Source organism: Jaculus jaculus, chromosome 2 (assembly GCF_020740685.1).
Source record: "Jaculus jaculus isolate mJacJac1 chromosome 2, mJacJac1.mat.Y.cur, whole genome shotgun sequence".
In the NCBI taxonomy this organism is placed as follows: Eukaryota; Metazoa; Chordata; class Mammalia; order Rodentia; family Dipodidae; genus Jaculus; species Jaculus jaculus.
Window position 1 is genome coordinate 202,069,911 of NC_059103.1, and position 26,832 is coordinate 202,096,742.

The following is a 26,832-nucleotide window of genomic DNA, read 5'->3' on the forward strand; positions in this document are numbered from 1 at the left end:
GAAACAATGGGCCCAGGAGAAGGTGAAATGAAGCCTAACCTTAGTTTTCTCTTGTTTCTTTCTCTTTTCCTTTTCTTTTTCTTTCTTTCTCTTTCATATTTTCTTTCTCTTTCTTCTTTTTTTTTTCCCTTGGTGCTGGCCTGTAATACCCAGTAACAGAATGTGATTAACACCCACAATGAGCTCTTGCTGAGAGAGACCTACAAGGTTCCCCAAAAGAAGACACCAGAAGTTAATGGCAAGCCTCCACTGCTGAAGACACCATATGTTATTGGTACAGAACATGGAGAGACATGCTGGAACCTGGAAGAGATTCAGTCACCAGACAGTTATCCCATCTAATGCTAGAAGGCACTACATGAGCTACTGGGGGAAAAGAGCCAACATCTGTCCAAGCAACTTGAGGTCTAAGCTACTCAGAAGCAAACAACCTGATGTGATGCTCACCCAAATACAACAGTGGCATATAGCCATGGTGGTAACCATCTGTTCTTGGATTGGCTAACAGATCTTCTCAGTGGAAAGGAACCCATATCTGGAACTGAGAAACAACTCACAATCATATCCAGATAAAGATTTTGCTTTCCAATATCAAGCTCCCACAAATCTTGGGCCACAAGAGTGCCTACACCCATTAAATTCTCTCTAAACTAACAAAGGTTGCCCTTATTAACGTGTGATGACCTTGCTCTCCATTGCAGATTCTGCTGATTTTTCTTATGAATGCAGGACTTGAAGAGAGAAGTGACCCATAGCACTCCACCAGGTTTTCAGAAGAAACCCTAGAGAAGTTGTGAAATGAGCAAAAGCACTGCTGTCTCAGTGAACCTAGTATCAGGACAAGGGTGAAAGAGATACACATGGAGGACCCTGGACTTCTGACAATATGAGATCCAGAGACCCAGAGGTCCCTAAGAGACCATCACTGAAGTAAACCTAAAACAAACCTAACATAGCTCAGTGAATTTCACAGAGGAGGGAATGGAAAGAATTTTAGAGCCATAAGTTGGGAAATTATGCACAGAGACATTGCTTCTTCCCATTAACTGATGGCCAACCCCACAATGCACAACTCACAATCCCCATGGGGAAAACTGGCATTTCCAGAAGAATGCTCCCTTTGGAGGAAGTGCAGGGATAAGGGTAATTTTGGTACTTACAAGTGCTGTTTATAAGCCAAGTATGTCCATAACTAATAAAAATTTGTCAATTAAAAAGATCTTATAATCAGAGCTACAGATAACCAGAGTTTAGAATTCTCACTTTCCCAAACTTCAGAGTAAGAAGACTTGTTTAATCCATCTCCTGAGCAAGCATATACCCATTCCTTCCTCTCAGCCCTATGTTAATTATGTCTCTGATAGACCATTATAGTCTTCCATAACCTGTTCTTTCCACACAGGTTTTATGAGAAACTGGGGAAGTCCTAAAAATGCTGTGTGAGCAGTTCAGAAGCAGTATGAGTGGACAGTCTTCCAGGAAATCAGGCTTCAAGACCTCTTGGTTTTGTCTATGGATTTTTTTCTCAGAACTGGCCATTTTCTATCCATTGCTTGCTAAGCAGTGAGAATGATATGGAGAAAATATGGTCAGTGATCATAGAAACATCAGTGCAAAGCACACTTGCCTCACAGTGTTGTTTAAACTAGTTAGCATCTCCTGGAAATTATAAAGAGAGCAGAGGGGTTCCACCATGCCATCTATCAGTAGAGGCCATGGGAGGCCTGGTGCAGAAAGAATCCCACACTGATAATCCTATTTGACCTTGGCTAAATTTCTCTGCCTCTCTGAACTTGTGTCAACATTGTTAAGTCTTATTAATAGGAACTCATGTTACAAGTTCCTTGTGAGAGAGATAAAAACACTCTATCAAGGTTCAAATAACTCATTTATTTCATGGTGAAGCCCAGAAACAATGTGATATTGGATGTGAATGGAGAAAACAGTCATATATTTTCCTGTTTTAATATAATGGATTATTTTGGGGGCTGAGGCTATAATATCCAAAACAGAAAAGGCCCTTGTCTTAATGAAGAGGAGCAAAGAAATATGTCAAATGTTCTGTGAGCTCAAGGTGTGATACACAGCACAAAGGAAAATAAAACAAGTAGTAGCAATGAACAAATGACAAAAATAATGTGCGTGATTAGGGTCTGGCATGAAATCATCTGAGTATAGAATACACTCAGAGTAAGAGCCCTGACAGAGAAGTATTTGGTGTTTATGAAGAGCAATTGACTTGCAATTGATGTACACTTTCTTGAACTTGAAAAGATTATTATACATTCTATACAAATTTCTGGCAAATTTTATATATTTTATTTGCTGGATTTTTGTTGTTTTTTTCCCATGATCCAATGAAATATTGTCTATGAAAACATACTGTACTCTAAGATTATAAGAATTCTTTCAAAAAGTAAGAGATCAAGTAGGCATGCCTCTACAGCATCTTTTCCTCCCTGATTAAATAACCCACAGCTATTTATTAATATCTCTACCTAACTTCCGAGGAGCATATGACCTGGGCTTGGCATAGTCTCTTTTCAAGACAAAGTTAGCCTTTCATGCTTAAATGGGGTATGGATAGGGTTTTCTGAAGACCATCCAGAAGTTTTGAGTACCCACTGTGGCTTGTTACACTTGTGAGACTCTCATAAAAAAGGAGGAATGAATTTTCATACTGGGATATATGCCTTGAGAGGGAGTGACTACTGAATCAAACATCCCCTTTGTCTTTTTCCTCAGTGACATGTGACAAGCACAAAGGACAATGACTTTCATAATGCAGTTTTAGTTGTAATTCAGTTAAAGATATACTTTAAAATGACAAATGCTTCTAAGGTATAGGTGATTAAAATGTCAAATAAACTTGGGTTATTTCCAAACTATGAGACAAACATTGAAAAGGTATCAGGAAGTCCAGCCTTTCTCACAGCGCCTGAACAAATCTGTTCATCCACCATTTTGTTGCTGTGAGGGAATGGCTATTGTATTTGTCATCTCCCAAGGCCTTAAAACAATGACATACACTGGTCAGCTGAAAAAAACAGAAAAACAGAAATATTTGTTTCTTACCATTCTGGAGGATGGAAATCAAGGATCAGAAAGTAGGAATGGTTAGAGTCTACTGAGGACTTTAGTGAGTTTGCACATGGGGCTTTTTCTTGCCATTTCTGCCTTTTCTCCATGGTGTGTATATGTATAAGAAAGTGTGTGTGCATGTGTGTGTGTGTGTGAGAGAGAGAGAGAGATAGAGAGAGAGAGAGGGAGGGAGAGAGAGAGAGAGAGAGAGAGAGGGAGGGAGAGAGAGAGAGAGAGAGAGAGAGAGAGAGAGACAGATATGTGTCTTCCTTTTCTAGTAGTTAGATCCTACCATTATCAACATATTTAACCTTAATTACCTTCTTTAAATGCATTGTCTCCCAAGACATAAATTGGGGATAATTGCTTTAATATGAATTTATGGGGACACAGTTCATAGTAGTTAATTATGATACATCACACACCCACACAGATAACATGTGTGCACAAACACACACACACACACACACACACACACACACACACACACACACACACATACACATACACATTATAATTGTCAGTGTTCTGGCATGATTTGTTTTTTACATAAGAACAAATTAGTCACATATGCAAACAAGAAAGAGAGAGAAATAGGGGGAATGGATAAAATGAGAAAGGAAGAAGAACAAAGGAAGGGGAGAGAAAAAGACAGCAAGTGAATTTACTTATATGTTGCAGAGAAATCCAAAACATGATTAACTTTTAGGTAGTACATATAAGTATGGGGCTCTGACATATTTAACACTTGATTTGATGGGCTGGAGAGATATCTTAGTGGTTAAGGTGCTTGATTGAGAAGCCTAACGACCCAGGTTCACTTCTCCAAGTCCCACATAAGCAGGATGCACATGGTGACTCATGCATCTGGAGTTCATTTGCAACGGCTCGGGCCTTGTCATGGTTACATGGTCATTCTGTCTCTCCCCCCCCCCCACACACTTCTATGTCTTTAATTAATAAATAAATAAATAAATAGCTACAAATCTGTAAAGAAAAGTAGATTTTAAGCATTTAAGAAAAATTCAAAGATTACTAAGATCTGAAAAATTGACCTTATGCCATTATATTTAATTTAAAGACCTTATTTCATATTCATATATCCATAAAATATTAACATGGCTCCTAAATAACCTTTTTAACCTCAAATACACTGTATATTTTAGCTTTACTTACTGATTTAATATATTCATTTTTAAGTAATTACATTTTCTAATGAGCTGTTTCCCAGGTGCTTAACCAACTTATAAACATCTAATAAATAAAAATTATAAGTATGTTGCAACTTTTTTCACAGGTGTACCAAAATGTTCTTAAACTATTCAACTTGGAATGACAAGCAAAATCAAATTTCAATTCTACAATTCAAATTGAAATCAAATTAATCTGTTAGATACTCTACAATGTCAATTTATAGCTTAATATGTCAAATTCTTCTAAGTTGTGGGTGATTAAAATGTCAAATAATTCAGGTTATTTCCAAGCTTAATGTGAAAATATTAACATTATACATTATAATTTCTTTCTTCAAGCTCTGAATTCAGTCTATAATTCCCTGTGGTTAAACTGTTCATTCATCTGTCAGTTCCCACATACAGCTTCCAGGGCCCACTGTGGGCCTCACACTGTCAGATATGCTGGTTCCAAAACAATCAGTAAGAGGAAAACATCAATATTCTAACTTGTACAAATCCAGTTTTAGAGTTTTCATGAGCTTAGATTTCCCACGGTTAAAACATCAGATATCTGGGTGTGATTGTAGATAGGCTAAGAAATATTGCTAATTCAACATGATATTCAGAGATATTATCCAGGATAATGAAATATTTTGTGGTGTGTTCCAGAACTCTTAGAGTAATTACTTTAATAATATTGCTAGGAAAGGAGTCTTCAAAGCTGAGATACGCAGGGGAAACCAAGGAGGTGGAAATGTTAGCCATACAGATATCGAGGTCAGGGGCCTTCCAGGCAGAGGGATGAGCAAATGCAAGGCTCTGAGAAGGAAATGCAGCATAGCTTGAGGTGGTCTGATATGCAGTGATGAGAAAGACGAGTCTGTTTCTTGGGACTGTCTGTGGAGTGCTGGAAGTATGAGGGGGAAAGCTGAGAGAATAGAGGAGTGGGCTGGATTAGAGACAAGTGAAAGGGGTGCTTCTGTTCATGGAAGATATGTAGACAGGGTAAGATCCACTCAGATTCTGGATAATCAGAGAAAGGATACTGAAATTCAAAGAATGTACTGTAAGTTCATAATGTATTCATGATGTTGGCTTTGAGACACTGACAGAAAAAGATGAAGAAGACTATAGAATAAGCCAGTGTATAAGAAAATTTTGTCCAGTTGGGGCATATTAAGCTTGAAGAGAGTTCCTGAAAGGAATATCATGTGAAGATAACATTTTGGGGTCGATATGTTATCCTGAGCATAAAAATGTCTTTTTAAGGAAACTTGTGAAGACGTGTTTATTAAGCAAAGCAGGGCTGCATTTTAGCCAAAATGTTCCATGGGCTATAAGTGCCTCTTGAAGGATATTTCCTCTCCCCACACCATCTTTATATATATACAACTGAGATCATGTACTCTGAATGTTTTGTATTTTATATATATAATCCAGCCCATGTATGTATATATGTATATATATATATATATATATATATATATATATATATATATATATATGTATATATATATTTAAAATCAAGCAAATAGTCATGAAACCAATTTTGGTTGTACTCAGAGTTGTTTATCCTCCTTAACAAAATATAACTCATAACTTGATTCTCTGATCCTGTTCTAAAGTATTTTTCTGTAGTTTATCTGTTTTCATATCTATGTTTAATGGGTTTTACTGGATCTAACTTTTTCATCATTCTGTTTATTAAATTAGTTATAATTGTTTTTATTATTATTTATTAGAGACAGAGAGGGAGGGAGGGAGAGAATGGACACACCAGGGCCTCTAGCCACTGTAAAAAGTTCCAGATGCATGGGTCACTTTCTGCATCTGGCTTACATGGGACCTGGAGAATTGAACCTGGGTCCTTAGGCTTCTCAGGCAAGTGCCTTAACCACTAAGCCATCTCTCCACCCATCATTCTTTATTAAAATATATTTTATTCATTTATTTGAGAGAGAGTGAGAGAGAGAGAGAGAGAGAGAGAGGACACACCAGGACATTCAGCCATGGCAAACGAACTCCAGATGCATACACCTCCTTGTGCATCAGGCTTATGTGGATCCTGGTGAATCAAACTGGGGTTTTATGGCTTTGCAGGCAAATGTCTTGACTGCTAACCCATCTTCTCCATTGCTCATTGTTTTTTTTTTCTATTTAATATTTTATTTCTTAAAGTACCCATTAAAATCAGTGTCATGTTGTAAACCTTCATAATTAAATAGTAAGCCACACACATACACAAAGATGTGAAAGATGAAGAGAAGGACACTAGTTAGGAAGAAGTGTTCAGCTGGAATTGAAAGGGAACAAGAGAGAGCAATAAGAGAGAATGTGATAAAAATGCTGAGCTTTTTTTTTTTTTTTTTTTTTTTTTTTTCCATGACTAGATGCTCTGGAATGGCTATTATCTCTCTCTATCTATTATCTTCTTTCTCTCCATCTTTCAAATAAATACATAAAATATTTCTATCACATTGTCAGAACATAAAAACAAAATAAATAAATCAGCCACACAAAGACTTTTTAATTAAAAATTAATAGCTTACAAAACTACTATTTTTTTCATGGCTTTGACTTTAGAGTTAAGCTCTGCCTACATCATACTGATATGAAGATACAAATTCTGTGGAGAGTGGCATTGGTGAAGGTCAAACACATTTTTTTTTTCTGAGACTTGTTAAGGTAGCAATTTAGTGTTTTAACATCTCAAAAAAATTAACAAAAGTGTTTCCTATGAAAAACTAAGACTGCCTTAATGGACAGCTTTCCTAGCTGAAATGTGATGTGTGAATCCCTGTTAGAATATACAACACCAGGTTTCACAGGTATGACATGATGATGTTGCTAACCACTGCCACTTCTGTATTCCCATAAATGAAAATGGAAAACACTTCTAGGGGAAGCAAAGGAGCTTTGCGAAAAACCACAACTGGACAAAAATATGTACTTTATGTAAAATGCTCCTCAGCCTTCAAGTGCTCCATGAGGCTTCTTTCTAAAGGTTTAATAAATGCCAGCTAATTACAGGATAGAAATTAGCCACTCTAAGAAGGTCTGGGGACAGTAGTAGTGAAATCTTCACAGAGGCAGAAGGAGAAAAACTTCCACATAAAGAAACTTCAGGGGGCTGGAGAGTTGGCTTTGCGATTAAGTGCTTGCCGATGAAGCCTAAGGACCCTGGTTCGAGGCTCGATTCCCCAGAACCCACATTAGCCAGATGCACGAGGGGGCACATACGTCTGGAGTTCGTCTGCAGTGGCTGGAGGTCCTGGGGCGCCCATTCTCTCTCTCTCTCTCTCTCTCTCTCTCACTCTGCCTCTTTCTCTCTCTCTGTTGCTCTCAAATAAATAAATAAATAAAAACTTTAAAAAAATTCAAATCAAAGCCAGAATGATGTATAATCTTATTCTAACAATAATGGCTGTTATGAAAAAACAGAAAAGATATAACAATGGCTGACAAGGATGTAGAAAAAGGGAAGCCTGGTATGTTCGTAATTGGAACATAAATTCATACAGTTACTGTAGAAAACTCTTTGAATATTCCTCAAAAAAATTTAAAAAAATACAGCTACTGTGTCCCCCAACAATGCTAGTGCTATGATTTATCAGAAGGAAATGAAACCCGCATGTCCAGTAGCAACTGGCACTCCCATGTTCACGGTAGCCCTGCTCATGCTGACTGAGAAATGGTAATAGAGAAAATTCTGGTACACTGATGAATGGCAAACTAAAGTATGATATAAATTCACATAGAGATGTTATTCAGACGTAAAAGCATGAAATTCTTTTATTGGAAAATTATAGATAAGAGTGCAGACCAATGTGTTAGGGGATCTAAGGCAGATAGAGGAAGACTAGCGGCATGTGATGCCACTCATATGTGGAATATGGAAATGCTTAATGTCGTAGAAATTGTGAGCGGAAGGGTATTTACCAGAGGCTGGAGAGGAGAGGGAGATAGCTTGAGAGAGGAAAGTGATAGGGGTGTTGATTAATAAATGCTCAGTTCCAGAGACTTGGGACTAAGAAAATCTGTCTCACAACTACTCAATAGGCAGACCATGGAAAACAATTATGTCCTGATGTTATTAAGAAAATTGAGATGAAAGCCGGATGCGGTGGTGCATGCCTTTAATCTCATCACTTGGGAGGTAGAGGTGGGAGGATCATCATGAGTTCAAGGCCAACTTGAGACCACAGAGTGAATTGCAGGTAAGCCTGGGCAGAATGAGACACTACCTCAAAAACCCAAAACCGAAAAAAAGAAAGAAAGAAAGAAAGAAAGAAAGAAAGAAAGAAAGAAAGAAAGAAAGAAAGAAAGAAAGAAAGAAAACTGACATGAAAGCATTTTGGTATTTTGATTTTGAGTTTTTGACAGTCTTTACACTTGCCCATGATGTAAGTTGATCATCTACCCCTGTCACCTGTCCTCTCCACCCCTCTTCCCTTCCATTGAACTCTTCTTTCCAACTAGTCTCTCCTCCATGTCGCTGTCTTAAAAATTTGCCCATCTCCATCATCCATGTCACAATGTGGATGAGCTCAGTATTGTGGAGGACTTTTGAGGTGACCAGGTGACAACAACCACTGTTAGGTCGTGGAGTGAGGGGCACATGCTGGAAGATAGTGTTCAAGGCACCCCCTCATCCTGTGGTTCTTGTGTACCTTCTCAGCTATTCCTCAGTACCCCCTGTGGCTTGAAGGGCCTGACAAGTATGTAGGGAAATGTCTCAACCTCTAAGCCAAAGAATCCTGGTTTGACTCTCCAGGACTCATGAAAGCCAGATGCACAAGGGGGCGCATGCATCTGGAGTTTGATTACAGTGGCTGGACACCCTGGTGGGCCCATTGTCTCTCTCTCAAATAAGGTAAATAACATATATTAAAAAAAAGAAACATGTTTAACCTGACAAACATCACACAGCACACCCTCAATTCAGACCAACATAGAGCCCATTATGATGGACAAGTTCCAAGTTCCTCTTTTCTAATATTTCAATTAGAAATGAATTTAGAAAATCTGTAGGCCATGAACCAACCAACTAAAATCACAATCATAAATTTCTCAGGAAAACATAGATTCATTAAAAGAGTAAATTGGCTTTTGTGTCACTTAGAATGTAAATTGTGTAGCATGTGTTAGGTACTCAAAAGACACCCCAGTAAGAAACCATCAAGTTACCAGTTCCAGTTTGAAATGAGCACACTTCCAATCATTTGATAAACTATTCCCTGAGAGTTATGAATGTCCAAAGACTTTTTGTAAAATTGTATATGAATATATGTAAAAGAAAACTTCAAATCCATTTTCTGATATAGAAACATTTTCAGGAAAGTTTTTTTTTTTTTTTTAATTTTCCCAAGATCACATAGCAGAGTAATGGCAGAAGCTTAATTAAAAAAAGAAAGAAAGAAAAAGAAAGAAAGAAAGAAAGAAAAAGTAGCCGGGCATGGTGGCGCACACCTTTAATCCCAGCACTTGAGAGGCAGAGGTAGGAGGATTGCCTAGAATTTTATTCACCACATTTTGCTTAAGACAGCCTTCTTGATCTTCTTTTATTTATTTATTTTTTAAATCACACAGTGCTTGTACTGTGATTCCTTAAAATTGTCTTACAGCAGGCTAGAGATATGGCTTAGTAGTTAAGGAGCTTGCCTGTGAAGCCTAAGGACGCAGGTTTGATTCCACAGTACCCATGTAAACCAGATGTAGAAGGTGGCACATGCATCTGAAATATTTTTACAATGACTAGAGGCCTTGATGTGTCTTTTATCTCTTTCTCAATTAAATTATATATATATATATATATATACATATATATATATATATATATGTGTGTGTGTGTGTGTGTGTGTGTGTGTGTGTGTGTGTGTGTATAAGGATCTAATATTGCCATGACATTTTCCTTGTTCTATAATGAGTCCATCAATGCTATATTTCCATGTGTAGGTTGTGTGTATGTTTTGTCTTCAATGGCTCCTCCTTGTCCTTAAGCCACTTTTGGACTGGGATAATTTTGCATCACCCTTAGTCTCTAATTAAGCAAATTGCTTTCTTTCCATTTTGTTTGTTAAGCCCTAATTTTAAAAAGCATTCTTTGTGGCACTTGCTCCATTTTCCTATTCCATAATACTGTCTTCATGTTGGCTAGCTTTATAGTGTTTGCTTTAATTGACCTTTTCTCAAAAAAAAAAAAAAATATTTTCATGACTCACTGTGTACCTTTATTGGTATATCTTGTGGTTCATTGGCATTACCATTCTTTTATTCTCAGTATAAACTTTTCTGTCTAGAAGTAAAGAGGTATTCCATATATATATATATATATATATATATATATATATATATATATATATTCCAAAACCTGAGAGATTATCCATATCTATTGGAGAATTGACACAGAATACCAATTGTTCTTCCTGATTTGCCAACGATTTTCATAGTTTTTTTAAATTGTCCTATATAGCAATTTTACTATAGCATTCATCAGTTTGCTAACAACAAAAAAGTGGGGTGGGCAGGGGTGGGGTAGGGGAAGTTGAGTTGAGCAAATGAGAATTAGCTCAACTAGGTTCACAATACCTGGAAACACTCTGCACTGACTCCCACAGCAGCAGACCCTCAGTGGAAAACTAGTCTTCTTCCTTGGTGTGGTAAGAAAGCCTCCCTCATCAGAATCATCACCTGGTTGTAGCTTACTGGCTACAAGACCCTGGCTGAGACCCACTGTGGAACAACCATGACTTTCCTGACAATTTTTCTTTTAAGAACTAGTTGATAGTACTGAATAGTGTGGCTCTTACGAAGTAATACAAGAAGTTTGGGTCATGGATGTGAGCACATCCAATTTAACACGCTTGACACACATTGGATCAGTACAGTAAGAGTGCAGACTCCTCAGACTGGTGCAGATCAAAACCTCAGGGGCCCAATGGAGACACTCAGCACTGGATTGCAGAATCTTGGCTTACAGACAAGGTACAGTTCATTACAATATTTATAGTTCCTTCCCCATCTAAAATGATGTAAGAGGCTGATGGAGGATGCTCTTGGCACTGTGTTAATGGATGCTAATTAAAGTCCTGCTTTGTACCAAAGGAAACAGCTGAAGAAGGCAGAACACAATGGAAGCTCCCAGAAGGGTCCTGGAACAGGCAAGGTAGGCTTGGTGATTAAGACATAACACTCTGGAACTTCCAGCCACCGAGACATTCTGTTTTCCTCATGTATAAAAAGTAAGGAGGTAATTATTCATATGTAAGTTGTGATTTATCCCTCTAACATTAAAAGAGTACCTGTATTCACTATAAAAGCAAACTCCAACCAGTCAATTCAACCAAACATTATTCTGTGGATTTCTGGATATTTATATTTTTCTTTTCTTTTATTTTATCACTCTTTTTTTCCCTGTTCTTAATGATGCTCTCCTTTTAGATGTGTTTTTTGCAAATTAAAAAAAAAAAAAGCACACATCTGGAACTGCTTAAAATCAATTTCTTTTCTCCTTTATTTTTCTGTTCTATAACTAAAAATGGACTTTCCAATTTGCATCTGTTTTTTCCCCCTCCTTTTCCTTTATAAAATAAATAAATAAATGCCATCTGGTCTAACAGCTCAGTTGCCAATTATCAGCCTGAGGCAATCCAAAACTGCCAGATCGTCAACTCAGAAAATATGGTTTCAAGAAGAAACTCTAACAGAGCCTTTGCACTGGAAGGGCTCGGCATTCAGCCAAATTACAGCCCTATGTAAATACTGTCTTATCTCCTAAGGGCTTGGAAGAAATTCTTGCAATCTGGGTTTTCATATATTAGCACCTTGACTTTCTCCTAATGAAGATGTCTTAAAAACTCAACTGTTTCATCATTAATGAAACATATTGACAGCTCAGAGAATCTTGTCAGCACTCTTCTGACGGGACTGCGCAGTGTGCAAGGGAACCAGTTTTCAATTTGTTCTGTTCCCTGCAATCACAGTAGCTGCTGCCCATTGCCAGTAAGAACCGGCAGCTTTGTCCTGCTGGAGAAATTAAACCACTGCAGTGGACACGTTCTCAGGCACTGATTCAGTTTCACTGGGAGGTGGTCATGTTACCTACACACCTTGGCTGCCATTTTGGCTACTTATTTAAATATCCTCAGTGGTAGTTCCAGCACTAAGAACATCTCACTCAAGAAATTGAATCAGTGTTACCCTTTCATGTCCATACTGCAATCTCACTCTCTTATACACACAAGAATCCTTTAATCCCTGAACTGGGGAGGTTGAGGTAGGAGACTCACTGTGAGCTCCAGATCATCCTTAGGCTACAGAGAAGTACCAGAGCACCAGATAAGCTGGGGCTACAGCCTCTACCTCAAGAAGAAGAAAGAGGAAAAAGAAGGCACCATTTCCATTTTTCCATGGGATCTCCCTCTTGTTACTTCAAACAGCCCATGAGTTTTCTGTTCCTTTATCCACTACTTGCCTCTCCCACATATTGTTGTGTTTTGCCCTGTTTGCAAACAGCCTTTTATCTGTGACCTTCTGGGTTTGTCATTTCCATTTTGTGCTAGCTTTAAAATTTCTCTTTAAATTATGACTCCTGCCATCACCCACTCTTTATCACGTGCCCCACATATGCCACCTGAGGAGCCCTGTCTCCCTTAGTCCCACATGCTTCCTAACCATGCATGTGTTGTTCTACATTTATCTTGAGAGAGCTCACTCCTGGTCATCCAGCTTATCATCTCTGTATGCTTCCTAAAAGAATGCATGTTGGGAAAGGAAAATCATAAGTTTGATATAACCTTCTTACTGCTTGGATAGTATGGAACATTCCACTCCTTTCTGGACCAGTCTTGTTGATTTTGCAAAACGAGATTTTGAACATTAAGAAAACATTTCCATGTGAGAAAGCAGCAGGAACTCCTTAGACAGTCTTAGAGGAAGAAGTAGTAAAAATGCCACAGGGCATCATGTAGACTAGAACAGGTCTGGAGTACTTACAGAGAAGTGAAATGAATTTTACTGTTCTTACTCATTTCTGTATTAGAATATAAAAACAATATTTTAAATTTGTTGTTTGATCTTCCCATATCCATTTTTTAACAGAATGAGTCCTTTCTTGTGGAAACTCTGCAAACCATTCACATATGTGAAGATAAGGATAAAGGCTCCTTGGATGCTCTGAAGATTGTGTTGCTTTGAGCTCTCAGGCTGAACCCCTCACTACCCTATGGTTATAGTTTGCATAGATAAAATGCTATGGACTTAAATGTCTTCCATTCCACCCCATTGACATTTATGGCTGGATGATTTAAATAATTTAAGATACTATGGAATCGTGAGACAGTTTAAATGCAGTCTAGGCCAGAGTATCCATAGACAGCTATATTTAGGTTTCAGATATTTAGATAATCTTGCACACTAAAACAGGAATGGCACATATACTAGCATGAAGACTTGTATTATCTTTGTTGAGTTACTTGGCCATAATACATATTATAACTTTGTTTTCCATCTCACAGCTAATCACCTCTGAAGTTCATTGTTTCTGAAAGTGATGCTGTTGCCTCCCATTACACACTGGGACATGGTGGACTCCTTAAGACAATGATTTCTTGTGAGGCAACCAAATAAAACCCAGCAATATCTCACCCAGCAACATATACTGAGATACATTATCTGTAAAAATTCCACTTTGGATGAAAAACTGGTAGGAAATTGTCACAATTTTCAGGAGAATTTTTCATTTTTTTTTAAATAAATCCTGATTTCTCAAGTACATTTTATGAGATGAAAGATCATGAATCCAATCATTCCCTCACTCAAAACATTTCTCTGTACCTACTATCTTCCAGATCACAGTTCTCACAACTGTGACTTTTAACAATATATATATTTATTTTTATTACTTTATTATTAATTAGTTTTGCAATCAATGAACATAGTCAAGTTGGTACCATTGTTAGGCTCATTCATGTCCTACTCCCTCCCCCAAACCCTCCCTGTTGAGGTATATGGGTCATGCATTGTGGAGTTAGCCCTCAGTTACGGGTAGAAATGTATCTGTGTATCATGACCCAAAGTGTGGCTCTGACATACTTTCTGCCTCTTCTTCTGCAAAATTTTTCTGAGCCATGTTGGTTTCATTTTTGGTCTGCTTCAGTGATGAAGTGTTGGAGGCCTCTATGTCTCTGAATCTCTGGTTTGGTAGGAGTTTATTGTTCTCTGAGTCAATGTCCTTCACCCTTGTGCTGGTATCTGATTCACCAATATTGTTTTGTTAATAATTGTTTTGCCAATTATTCTTAGTTTCAGCTTGGGCCCTTTTGAGGTATGACAGGTGGTTCTCACCTTAGGATCTGCATCTAACCCAAAAAGGGAAGCAGAATCTCCAGCAGAGAGTAAAGTTAGCACCAGACAAATGGGATAACCCTTATTTTTTTAATAGAGAATATAATAGGTGTACAACCTCTTGTAGCCCATGATTGGTGGTAGCTTGATAATGGAGAGCAGGCTCATGTTTGGATATGGTTCTGACTTGTCTCCCAGCTCCAGCTATAGGTCCCGTACCACTGAGGGGATCAGTTAGCCAAATCAAGAGCAGTTGAGTTGTTTTCCCACCATGGCTGTGTTCCACTATTGTATTTGTCTGAGCATCAGGACAGGTTATTTGCTGCTAAGTAGGTTAGGACATGAGTTGCTTGGACAAATATTGGTCATTTTCCCCCAGTTGCCCACATAGCACCTTCTGGCACTAGACACACTGACTGCCCGGGAACTGACTCCCTTCCATCTTCCAGCCATGTCATTCCATTTTATGTGTCAACCACATATGGTGTCTACAGCAGTAGGGTCTTACCACTAACCTTTGGTGGGTTATCAAGTACTCTGACAGAAATCTGTCTTTCTTTTAGGAAACCATGTAGGTCTCTCTGATCAAAAGTTCATTATGGATGATAGCCACATGTTGGTGCTGGGAGTTATAGGTGAGTGCCCACTAAGAAAAGGAAGAAGAATATAACTAATATACAAGAGTTAGAGAGAAGAGAGAGAGAAAGAAGCTATAAAAGATTAAGGTTAGTCTTCATCATACCCTCTCCTGTGACTTGTGGCTCATGTGTTCCCTCTAAGGGCCTGGTGAAGATTCAACCATTTGGTCTGCCTTTCAGGATGTAGAATTGTATGGTACCATTGCTGTTTGTGTCCAGATTTGTGTTTCCCACCCCTCCGTTGCCCTCCCCTCCCTCCCCACCCACCCTATTGTCAAGTCCTTTAGATGCTTGCTGTGTATGTCGGCATCTTGGGTAGATTCAGGTTAGGTGCTGTAGATGAGTGAGACTATATAGTTGTTATCTTTCTGTGATTGGTTAAGTTCATTGAGAATAATTTATCCAATTCAACCATTTTTCCTCAAATTTCATTGTGTTTTTTTTTCTTACAACTGTGTAAAATTCCATTGTGTAGATATACCATATCTTAGTTATCCATTCTTCTAGTGATAGAAATCTGTGTTGAATCCAGCTTTTAGCTATTACAAATTGAGCCACCATAAATATGGTTGAGCACATCTCTCTGGACTGAGGTTTAAAGGTTTTAGGGTACATGTGCAGTAAGGGAATAACTACATCTGTTGGTAACTCTATAGTCAGCTTTTTAAGGAGTCTCCATATTGCTTTCCAAAGTGGATGTACCATCTTACATTCCCACCAACAGTGGATGAGGTTTACTAATTCTCCACATCCTTGCCAGCATTTATTCTCATTTGATTTTGGATATTTGCTATTTTTACTGGCTAAGGTGAAATCTCATAGTTGTTTTAATTTGCATTTCCCTGATGATTAGGGATAATGAACATTTTCTTAAGTGTGTGTTTGCCATTTGTTTCTTCATCTGTGAACTGCCTGTCCAGCTCTTTGCCCCATTTTGTGAGTGGGTTGTGTGACTTTTTATTGTTTAGGTTTTTGAGTTACTTGTAGATTCTAGAGATTAGGCCTCTGTCAGTTAGGTAATCAGCTAATGTTCTCTCCCCTTGTATGGGTGATCTATTGGCTTTGCTTATTGTATGTTTGTCTGTAAAAAAAAAAAAAAAAAATGAACAACAACAACAACAAAAACAACAAAAAACACTTCAGCTTCATGAGATCCCATTGGTTGAATGACTGTTTAATATCATGAGCTACTGGGATTTTGTTAGGAAAGTCTTTTTCCATTTCTATATCATGGAAAGTTCTTCCTATGTTTTCTTCCAGTAATAGCTGAGTTTCTGGCCTTATATTGAATTCTTTGATCCATTTGGACTTGAGTGTTGTGCATGATGAGATGTGTGGGTCAAGTTTCAGTTTCCTGCATATGGTTATCCAGTTTGTCCAGCACCACTTGTTGAAGATGCTGTCTTTTTTCCAGCCTATATTATTAGTGCCTTTGTCAAATATCAGGTAGCTGTAGTGGCTTGACCCAAAGTCCAGTCCTTAATTCTATTCCACTGGTCTATACTCCTGTTTTTATGCCAGTACCATGCTGTTTTTATTACTATGGCTTTGTAATATAGCTTTAGATCAGGTATGGTGATGCCTCCAGACATATTTCTTTTGCTGTGGATATGCATTTATATCCAAGGCCTTTAGCCTTTCCATATGAAATTTGAGATCATTTTATCTATCTCTGTGAAGAACAATGTTGGGATTTTAATGTGAATTGCATTAAATCTGTATATTACCTTTGGTAGGATTGCCATCTTGATAATGTTAATTTTGCCTATCCAGGGTATGGGAGGTCTTTCTATTTTCTCACATCCTCCTCAATTTCTTTTTTGAGTGTTTTTATGTTTTTGTTGTATAGATCTTTCATTTCCTTGGTTAACATTATTCCAAAGTATTTTATTAATTTATTTTTGTTGCTACTGAAAATGGGACTATGCCCCTTATTTCTTTCTCTGTATCTTTGCCATTTGCATATAGAAAGGCTCCTGATTTTTGTGCATTAAATTTGTATCCTGCTGCTTTGCTATAGGAGTTAATCACCTTCAAGAGTTTGGGGATGGAATCTCTCAGGTCTCTTATGTATACAATCATGTCATCAGCAAATAGAGCTAACTTAACTTCTTCCTTTCCAAATTGTATCCCTTTTATTTCCTTCTCCTGCCTCATTGCTTGGGCTAGGACTTCCAGTACTATATTGAAGAGCAGAGGTGGGAGTGGACACCCCTGTCTTGTTCCTGATCTCAATGGGAATTCCTCCAGTCTCTCTCCATTAAGTATTATTTGGGCCTTAGGAGCTTTGTACATTGGCTTTATTATGTTAAGATATGATCCAACCATGCTAATTCTCTCCAATGTTTTGTTCATGAAGTGATGCTGTATTTTTTGAAAGGCCTTTTCTGCATCAATTGAAATGATCATGTGTTTTTTGTGTTTAACCTTGTTTATGTGCTGTATTACATTGACAGATTTCCATATGTTGAGGCACCCCTGCATTTCTGGGATGAATCCCACTTGATCAAGGTGGATAATGCTTTTGATGTGTTGTTGGATTCCATTTGTGAGGATTTTGATCAGGATCTTTGCATCTAAATTTGTCAGGGAAATAGGTCAGTATTTTTCTTTTCTTGTGTCATCTCTGCCTGGTTTTGGAATTAGAATGATACTAGCTTCAAAGGAGTTGGGTAGCTTTTCCTGTTCTCCAACTGTGTGGCACAGTTTGAGAAATATTGGTTTGAGTTTTTCTATGGTTTGATAGAATTCAGCTGAGAAGCCATCTGGTCCTGGACTCTTCTTTTTGGGGAGGTTTTTTAATTACTTTTTCAATCTCAATAAGTGTGATAGGTTTGTTTAGGAGATTAATCTGCTCTGAGTTTAGCTTTGATAGATGGTATGCATCCAGGAATTTATCCATCTCCTCCACATCATCCAGTTTTGTGGAGTAGAGGTTTTTGAAATAAGTCCTGGTGATTCTCCCAATTTCACTTATGTCTGTTGTGATCTCTCCTTTTTCATTTTAAATTGTGTTAATTTGAAGCATCTCTTTTTTTTTTTTTTTTTTTGCTTGACCAAATTGGCCAGGGTTTGTCAATCTTGTTTATGTTTTCAAAGAACCAGCTCTTTGTTTTGTCAATTTTCTGAATTGTTTTCTTAATTTCCAATACATTAATTTCTGCTCTGATCTTAATTATTTCTTTCCTTCTGGAGCTTTTTGGGTTGGATTTTTCTTGTTTTTCCAATGCCTTTAGGAGGATGATTAGATTATTGATTTGGGAATGGGCTTGAGCTCAGGCTGGAACCAGCTGTGGCCAGAGCAGTAAATGGGCAAATGGGCAGAGCTAAGCTTTCAGAAGCTGGGGTCAGCAGTGTGCATGTGGCAGGAGAAAATGGACCAATGGAGCCTGAGCTCCAGTGGGCCAGTGGGTAGAACCTGCTCAACGTCACGCCTGGTTGGATGTAGCAGGGCAGTCATCCCTGTGTAATGAGGCAAGTGGAACTATGTTGGCCTGGGTCCCCTCTCCTACTGTAAGTGCAGGGGTATCCTGTAGCTGGGACTGTGGGCAAGGCGGCCACTTGGGGAAATTGGGGGACTGATAGGCTACCCTTGAGCAAGTGAATCAACGATTCCCTTTTTTTCCCCCTGTGTGCCCTCCAATTGGCAATCTATTAGAGATTGCTCTTCCCTAAAAGGCCCAGTGAACCCTTAATGCTTTGCCTTTTTTCCCCAGGGATGTGAGGTGCAGTTAGGCGGTTGCCATTTTGGCGGGAAGTCAACCGTGACTTTTAAAATAATCCTCATAAATATTTTTGTTGGGCAGCAAGTACACTAGTAACAGTAACCTGTGGTATAACATTAGAACACCGAGAAGTCACCAAGAAACAAAAGGGTTACAGAGACCTGGAAGCAGGAAATGGACTGTGGGCACACTTTAGGGAACAGGGCATATTTGAGATGAAGCTTAGAAAAGAAGTAAAAATATGTAGGCTGTTTCATGGGTGCAGAGCCAGCCACTATTTTTTTTTTTTTTAAGAGAACTGGAGAAATACCTCAGAGGACATATTTGTTATCAATATTCTATTTTCAGGGATCTATGGTCATCTCTTCTGCCTAAAATGACCAATATGAAGTGGGGAGTGGCAGACAGAAGTGTTTGCCTGACAGTTTTTTGATGTGACACCTACTAAATCATCCATATTACACTGCTGTCCCATATTAAGGAAGGGAGTTGAAAGTTTTACTCCTAAAACTCTGAGGAACCTTAGAATCATTTTCACCAAAGCTAAGATAGAATTGGAGATTTTGTTTCTGAGTTACTGGTTTGACAAATGTGTGGAATGAGATTTGGGAGGTGCGGGTGTGAGCCAGAAACTCAGTAGAAGGATGCTACAGCCACATGAGTGGTAAGCCCTCTGATACAGAATCAGTGCATTAAGGAAATTTCTTCTTTAAGGTGTGAACACTAACCAGATGTAGAGGTGTTTAGGGTAACTAGATGACTTGGTAGAGTTGGTTACTGTGGTAAGATGCCCAGGAGGAGTCGATTTGGTTTACAGAGATGAGAACATTTAACATTGCATCTGAAGGTATATCTACTAACTATAGTTTAATATATTTTAAAGTAAATTTTAAGTCATATTAAGTCTTTGTGAAATCATTTGTCATTTTCTTTGTGATATAATAGAATTTGATTTAAAATACAGTGATTTATACATTCTTTTTGCCTTATCTTACAGATGATCAAAGGTCAAACAAACAACATCATATCCTTGGCACATAACCCTCAAAGAAAAGTCTAAGGTGACCATCAAGCTGAATGCTGATCATGTTTCTTATGAACAGAACATTAATTGGAGCCCAGGAAACTATGTGGTCTTTTCCTGATTTTCCTTTTCCTCAGCCCTCTGAATCCACATTGCTCATTTAAGTCTCTTGTAGTTTCCATGCTGTCCCTGAGCCACTTGTTAAGGAAGGGGAAGAAAATAAAAATCAAAACAGAACATTATAATCATACCTGTAGGCTCAAAATGTGTGAAGGGTCATCGGCCAAATTTCCAAGTTTGCCCAAAAGCATCTAGTCGAATTTAACCTGAGCCATGACCTTCACTATTGCCTTCGTAGGAATAATCCTTGCTTCTCTGAATATCAGCTACAGGGGATTAATACTTGCAAGGTGCTCAAAATATGTCTATAATTTCCAAAGCATAGGAGCTCAACGTCCCAGTGGTGACCTTGAGTAGGAAATTTAACTTCTTAAAACCTCTGCTTCCTTTTCCATAGAATAACATAGCCAAAGTGAAGCTATGTCAGAAGTTTAATTAAATATGTTAAGTGGAACAAAGATTGAATTCAGAAATCCCCCACTCTCACCATAATACCTGACAGTTATTTAATTGCATAATGTCATTATCGTTGTTGAGCCCTCAATGTTGACAATCCTCGTCTATGTCCGCTGCACCCTCCCTTAACGTAACCATACCATGATTTCTACAAGATTCATTCATGGGTACTCACTGGTGGAGAGAGCTCACTGGGCTCTGGGAGGCGAGCGCCAACAGTAACTCCTTATGGGCCTGCTGAACCCATTACTCTTTGTGTCGTAGACACAGAGGCAGTACTTCCTGGATTGATTTCTGATCTGACCTTTTACCCTGTGCCTTGGGGAAACTTCCTTAAATTAGTTCTTTTCTGTAAAAAGAAAAAAAAATCTAAAGTAATTAATTTCAAAGAGAGCATATCATATATTCAGTTACCATGAATTGTATTACAATAGATACCATCATCTCCCCTTACATGAGGGGAAAGCAAAGAAGCCAGTCAGTAAACATGTGCCATCACAGTGCTTGCACAAGCGCCTCACACTTGGTCTGCTCAAGCTGCTGCCAAGAAAAAAGAAGGGGCCAGAGGGTAGCTCAGCGGTACAGTGGTAACATGTGCTTGGCCCTGGATTTGATCCTTAGCATCACAGGAACAACAGCAACAAACAACAACAGTAAGATGATAGCTTCACTAATAACCTGATCAAACACTGCTGTCTGCAGTAACATGAGATGTGCTGAGTATCAAGACTTTCAAGACATTTACAAAAACCATGAAGCTAATAGTTCTTCTGGTTTATTTTTCTGATTTATTTTTTCTCCCTGAAAAGGTATTAAATGCCAGCAGGATGTTTTTTCTTTTTCTTTTTTAAATCTCGAAATAGAAAAGTTAATGAAATCAACTTGATACTCACAAACATCCCACCTTAATACAGAATCAGACATTTAAACCTGCTCTTGGGGAGAGGATATAATGAGGTGATTCCCAGTTCTTCCTAAGGGGGGCAGGATGCCTTCACAATGTCGACCCTGGACACATTACATTTGGAAAGAAAAGAAGAAATTTGCCCATGAAGGAAGCAAACAGGAGGATTCTTGAGGAAGACAGAAAAGATTGTAATTGCATTAAACGGCTGGAGAACGGAGAGCTGTCAGCAGAGTCTGCAGCGCTGTGCAGGAGCAAGGCTGAGAGACGTGAGGCCAAATTCACACTGCGGTCAGAGCAAAGACTATCGTTTTGGAGTTGAGTTTTACCATAAGAATGTAAATAAGGACTGTGCGTTTGTTCTGGACAAGGGGAATAAGCAAGAAGAGTATCACCCTGGAAACCTTTTTGGTGTCCACAATTAGAAGTGCATGAACAAGGAAGATAGAAAAGAAACAGATTTTAAGTGATTTAGAACTGTTCTAATTTGGTTACCCCAGGAATGTGGATTCTGACAGAGTGTGAAATTTAACAACACACTGATATATGTATTTTCAAAAGCAGAAAGTTAATGCTGGTCGTGTATTTAAGAAACACAAGGTTAGAAATAGCTCAGTAGTATAGAAGTTTGAATATGGAAATGCTATGTTTGATTTGTGATAAAGTGAGCTAGAAGCATGCATTCTTAACAATTTGTGAATGGTTTTCTACACGAATATGTTTGTGCAACAGAAGTAAGTAAGGAAATCATATTTGCTTGATTGGGACAGTCCTAGTTTTGTTAAATTATCATCTATAATAATTATAAATTTATTCTCTTTTTCTTCCTGAAAGCATTCTGGTCCCCTATATATAAATTATATGAAAATTCAAACTATAAGGAATTGCAAAGCTAAGAAATTTCTTCAATCAGAATTTATAATTTAGTGTAGGAGGTAAACATGATTGACAATTATGTGCTTAAATTGGTATAAAAATGAAGTAGAAAGAGCTAAGTTTGCTAAGACTTACTTTTAATTCCTATCTTGGCTGTGTGCTCAGTTCTATCAATGTAGATATGTTACATATACATTTAACTGAAACTTTCTACCCAAAGTCATTTTAGGAGCGTGAGTTCATCCAAGGCTGGTGCAATGAACTAGACATCCCAAGAATCTTTACAAACTAGTGTGACGTAGGCATGATTTCCCACACTTAGAAGGATCAAAGAAGCTGAAGGAAAACTTAGCACCTGGAGGCAGAACTTGAATGTCTCAAGTCTGTTATCCAAGATTCCTTTCTTTGCATTCTCCTATAGAGGGGGACAGTGTCCTCTGTGGAGGTAGTGTGCACAAGGGCACCTATCTGGGCATCTCAGTCAAAGGAGTGCAAGTCATCCAGGTGAGGAAAGGGGTCTTTCACCAGGAAAAGCAATTGTTGCTGAAAAAACCATGAGAGAGCCCCACTCAGTGCAGATTCTGTTGAGCTGACTTAGCACTCAGTGATGTAGAAGCATGTTGTAATCAGCAGTGTCAAATGTTACATTCAGATCAAGCAAAGTTAAAATACTCATACTGTCAGATGCTGACTGCATTAATAAACCATTAAAAAGAAATTCGTAGGCAAGGGCTGCTCTGCTGGGAAGTGATAAGAAGCTGTATCCTTGTTTCTTAGGGAGTCGGTATCTTTCCTTAAAGAGAGCTTATTAGCTTGCCAGCTGAGAGTGTTCTGGTCCAAAGAGGCACATTTAGTACCTGATCAAATGACTTCACATAGCACAGCCATTTATAACCTGAGACCTTAATTGCACACTTGAACAGAGTGAAAAGGGAAACACATTTGCTGAGCAGTCATTGATACTGACTCCAGTGAACTGGGTAACAGCATTCTGTACAGAAACAGCCAAGGCACAGCTTCTGGTCTCAAGATGTGTCCCAAAGATTGTAGACTTGGTGTGCGTGTGTGTGTGCGCGCGCGCGTATCAGCACAAGCGTGGGGAGGAACATGGCATGTGTGCAGGGTAGAGGACAATGGTATGAAACCTCCAAAGCTCTCATTTTCCCCACCTTTCCAGAACTGGCATTATAGGCATGTGACACCAAACCTGGCATTTATATGGGTATTGGGGTCTAACTCAGGTCCACATGCTTGTAAGGTAAACACTTCACTGACTAAGCTATCACCCCAGCCCTATCTACCTCCTTTTTAACCTTAGTTTAATAAGGCGATTAATACCGAAATAGTAAGTATATTAGATAAATTAAGTAAACATAATGCAGATTTGTTATGGCCTCTGTTGTTTTTTTTTTAAAAAATTATTTATTTATTTATTTGAGAGCAACAGACACAGAGAGAAAGACAGATAGAGGGAGAGAGAGAGAATGGGCGTGCCAGGGCTTCCAGCCTCTGCAAACGAACTCCAGACACGTGGCCCCCTTGTGCATCTGGCTAACGTGGGACCAGTGAAACCGAGCCTCAAACCGGGGTCCTTAGGCTTCACAGGCAAGCGCTTAACCGCTAAGCCATCTCTCCAGCCCTGGCTTCTGTTCTTAAGACACTTACACTTCTTTGAGAAAAGAAGGATGCAACTGTTTCTAGTGACACCATTCAAGAAACAGGTGTGAACCAGCCCCATCTGGAATAGATACGTGAGTGTCCGTGCGCTTACAGGACTCACTGTCTGCGGCCACCAGTCTGTGGGAATCTGTTGGAGATTTATTAGGAGTTGGCGGGAGAAGAATACAGGCAGTACATGCTTTGCTGGGAGACCATTTGCTTTCATTTGAACACCGCAGCCTCTTCTGAAGGCAGTGTCCCTTCCTGCCCACTGCTGACTGCATCAGAACCCGAGCCAAGACCCCTATTGCTGTTTCCATCCAAGACCTGGTCCTCACGTGGCCCTTGCTCACCTGTTACACCGCCCAAACACACCGAGACACTGATTCACAATGCTCACCAACGAATCTGGCTGACGATCACAGATTTACTATAAATTCATTTAGTATATGTCATTTTATAGTCTAGGAAGAATTGTTTATTTCCTTATCAGCCAGAAAATAGCAAATGTGATCATGCCTCAAACAACGTAGAAGGACCCACACCCTGTAGCTGTTCCCTGACGTTCACACATAGAAGGTTCATCATACAATTCACTTGGCCTAATGTCTGACAGTAAGAATTATCATTTCTTCTTTTCAACAGGGAGGATGGGTGAGGTAGAGAGTCATGTACTCCTGGCTGCTTATACTTATTAGCGTGCAGAGAATGATCCTGAACTCCTGATCCTCCTGTCTCCACCTTCCCAGGGCTTGGGATGAGTGGCATGGGTCATCACAGCTGGGATAAATATGTATTTCTATGTCATGATTTTACATCTTTCCTTTCAACAACATTAAAATGATACAATGAAATTACCTCTTTACTTTCTGTTATCACAGTCAGGAAAAAGCAGACATCAAGCCGTCCTCTAAGGATTGTGCTGATTAAGTGAGGGGCAGGTCCTGTCATTTGACAGTGGGGTTCTGCTTCACCAAAACCAGGTAACCTGGGATGTGAACTCATGAGGTTTAACCCACGAAAACCTCTGGTGGCATGGGTATTCTCAAGTACCACTATCGTGAAATCATCAGTCAACCTAAGCCTTAGTTGTACATCATTCACAAAATCATTCTGGGTGTGTGTATGTGTGTGTGTGTGTGTGTGTGTCCATTTGTGTATGGGCACATGTGCAGGACACATGTGTGGAAGTCAGAGGATCACCTCAGGGTGTATGAACCCCTTGCTTGAGACACTGTCTCTCCTGCTTTGCTACTGTGAACACCAAGCTCCCTGGCCCCTGAGCTTCAGGATTCTCCTGACCCCACCTCCCACTGCTGCAGTCATTGGGATTACAGATTCCTGTGCTGCTGGTTTCCAACTTTACGTGGGTTCTGGGGATCCAAACTCGGCTTGTCATGTTAGAACTGCAGCGTTTTAACCACTGAGATATCTTGTCAGCAGCTTCATTCATAGAACCTTATCCTTATCTTGGATGTTTAAAGATTTTCTTCTCTGATATGTGAATAAAGATTTGATAGTTCCTTTAATCCTTAAGTAACTTCTTCATACAACTCACTTTAAAAATTAAAATGCTACAGTTATAAAACCCTATAAGGTTTGGCACTGCCTGTGTGTTCTTGCTCCAGTGACCATTGTTTCTTTTGCAACTGCAAACTTCCCATAGAAAAAGGCTATTTCACTAGTCACGTTTCATGAATACATTTTCTATGTGCTTTCCTTGCTTCTCTACCCTGTACTTGAGTCAAAGGTCATGACTGAGTCACCTCTGTGTCTCAAGGTCAATTGTGGTTGTCACTATTGCCTCTGAAGTTATGAACATAACTGCCCAGCCACAGCCATGAAGCATCAGCCAAGGAAATAGAGAACTACTCAGATGGAAAATGATTCACATAGTCATTCATCTTGAAGCATGTAGTGTCTATCTTAATGTGCTTAATGTGGTACTTTTAAACACCACTAAAACCAACTGACAATAAGTACCTGGAGATCATCAGACCATAGAAATGATTTTTGGAACAAGATTCCACGGGGAACACATACTTGATGTATAATGAGATAAGGCTTCTATAATCTTGATAGGAAAAGGTTTTATTTTGCCTTTACTGTTCATGAAATATTCTTTGTACAGAGGGACAACGGTGTCTGTTTTAAAAGACGGCCTCTTAAGTATTTGTCAATCATTTCCAAACACATGGATTACAGATCTCCTCCCCATGAATCCAAGCTCTATGATTGTTTCTTGAACAGAGCACCAGAGAAGTAATGTTTATCTTTTTCATATGGACACCTATGGAGATACTTAATCAAAGAACCCAGCTTTTGTGATTCAGGAGACCTAAGGAAGTCACTGTAGGAATACTACATGGAGAAGGTAAAACAATGGGACCCAAGTGACAGCCCTAGGGGACAATGAGCTGTAACTCAGAATCAATTGCCAGGCACACATGTGTGGATATTGTCTACTAATTCAAATCCCTAGCTTTTGTGACTTCACATATTAAATTTGAAATATTGTAGGGCAGTAATAAGGCATACTTGATTTATTTTTTAAAAAAAAAATATTTTTATTTATTTATTTGAGAGCTACAGACAGAGAAAGAGGCAGATAGAGATAAAAGAGAATGGACGCGCCAGGGCCTCCAGCCACTGCAAACAAATTCCAGATGCATGCACCCCCTTGTGCATCTGGTTAATGTGGGTCCTGGGGAGTTGAGCCTCTAACCGGGGTTATTAGGCTTCACAGGCAAGTGCTTAACCACTAAGCCATCTCTCCAGCCCTTGATTTACTTTTTCTGAATTGCTAACCCACAGAAAATATGAGAGATAA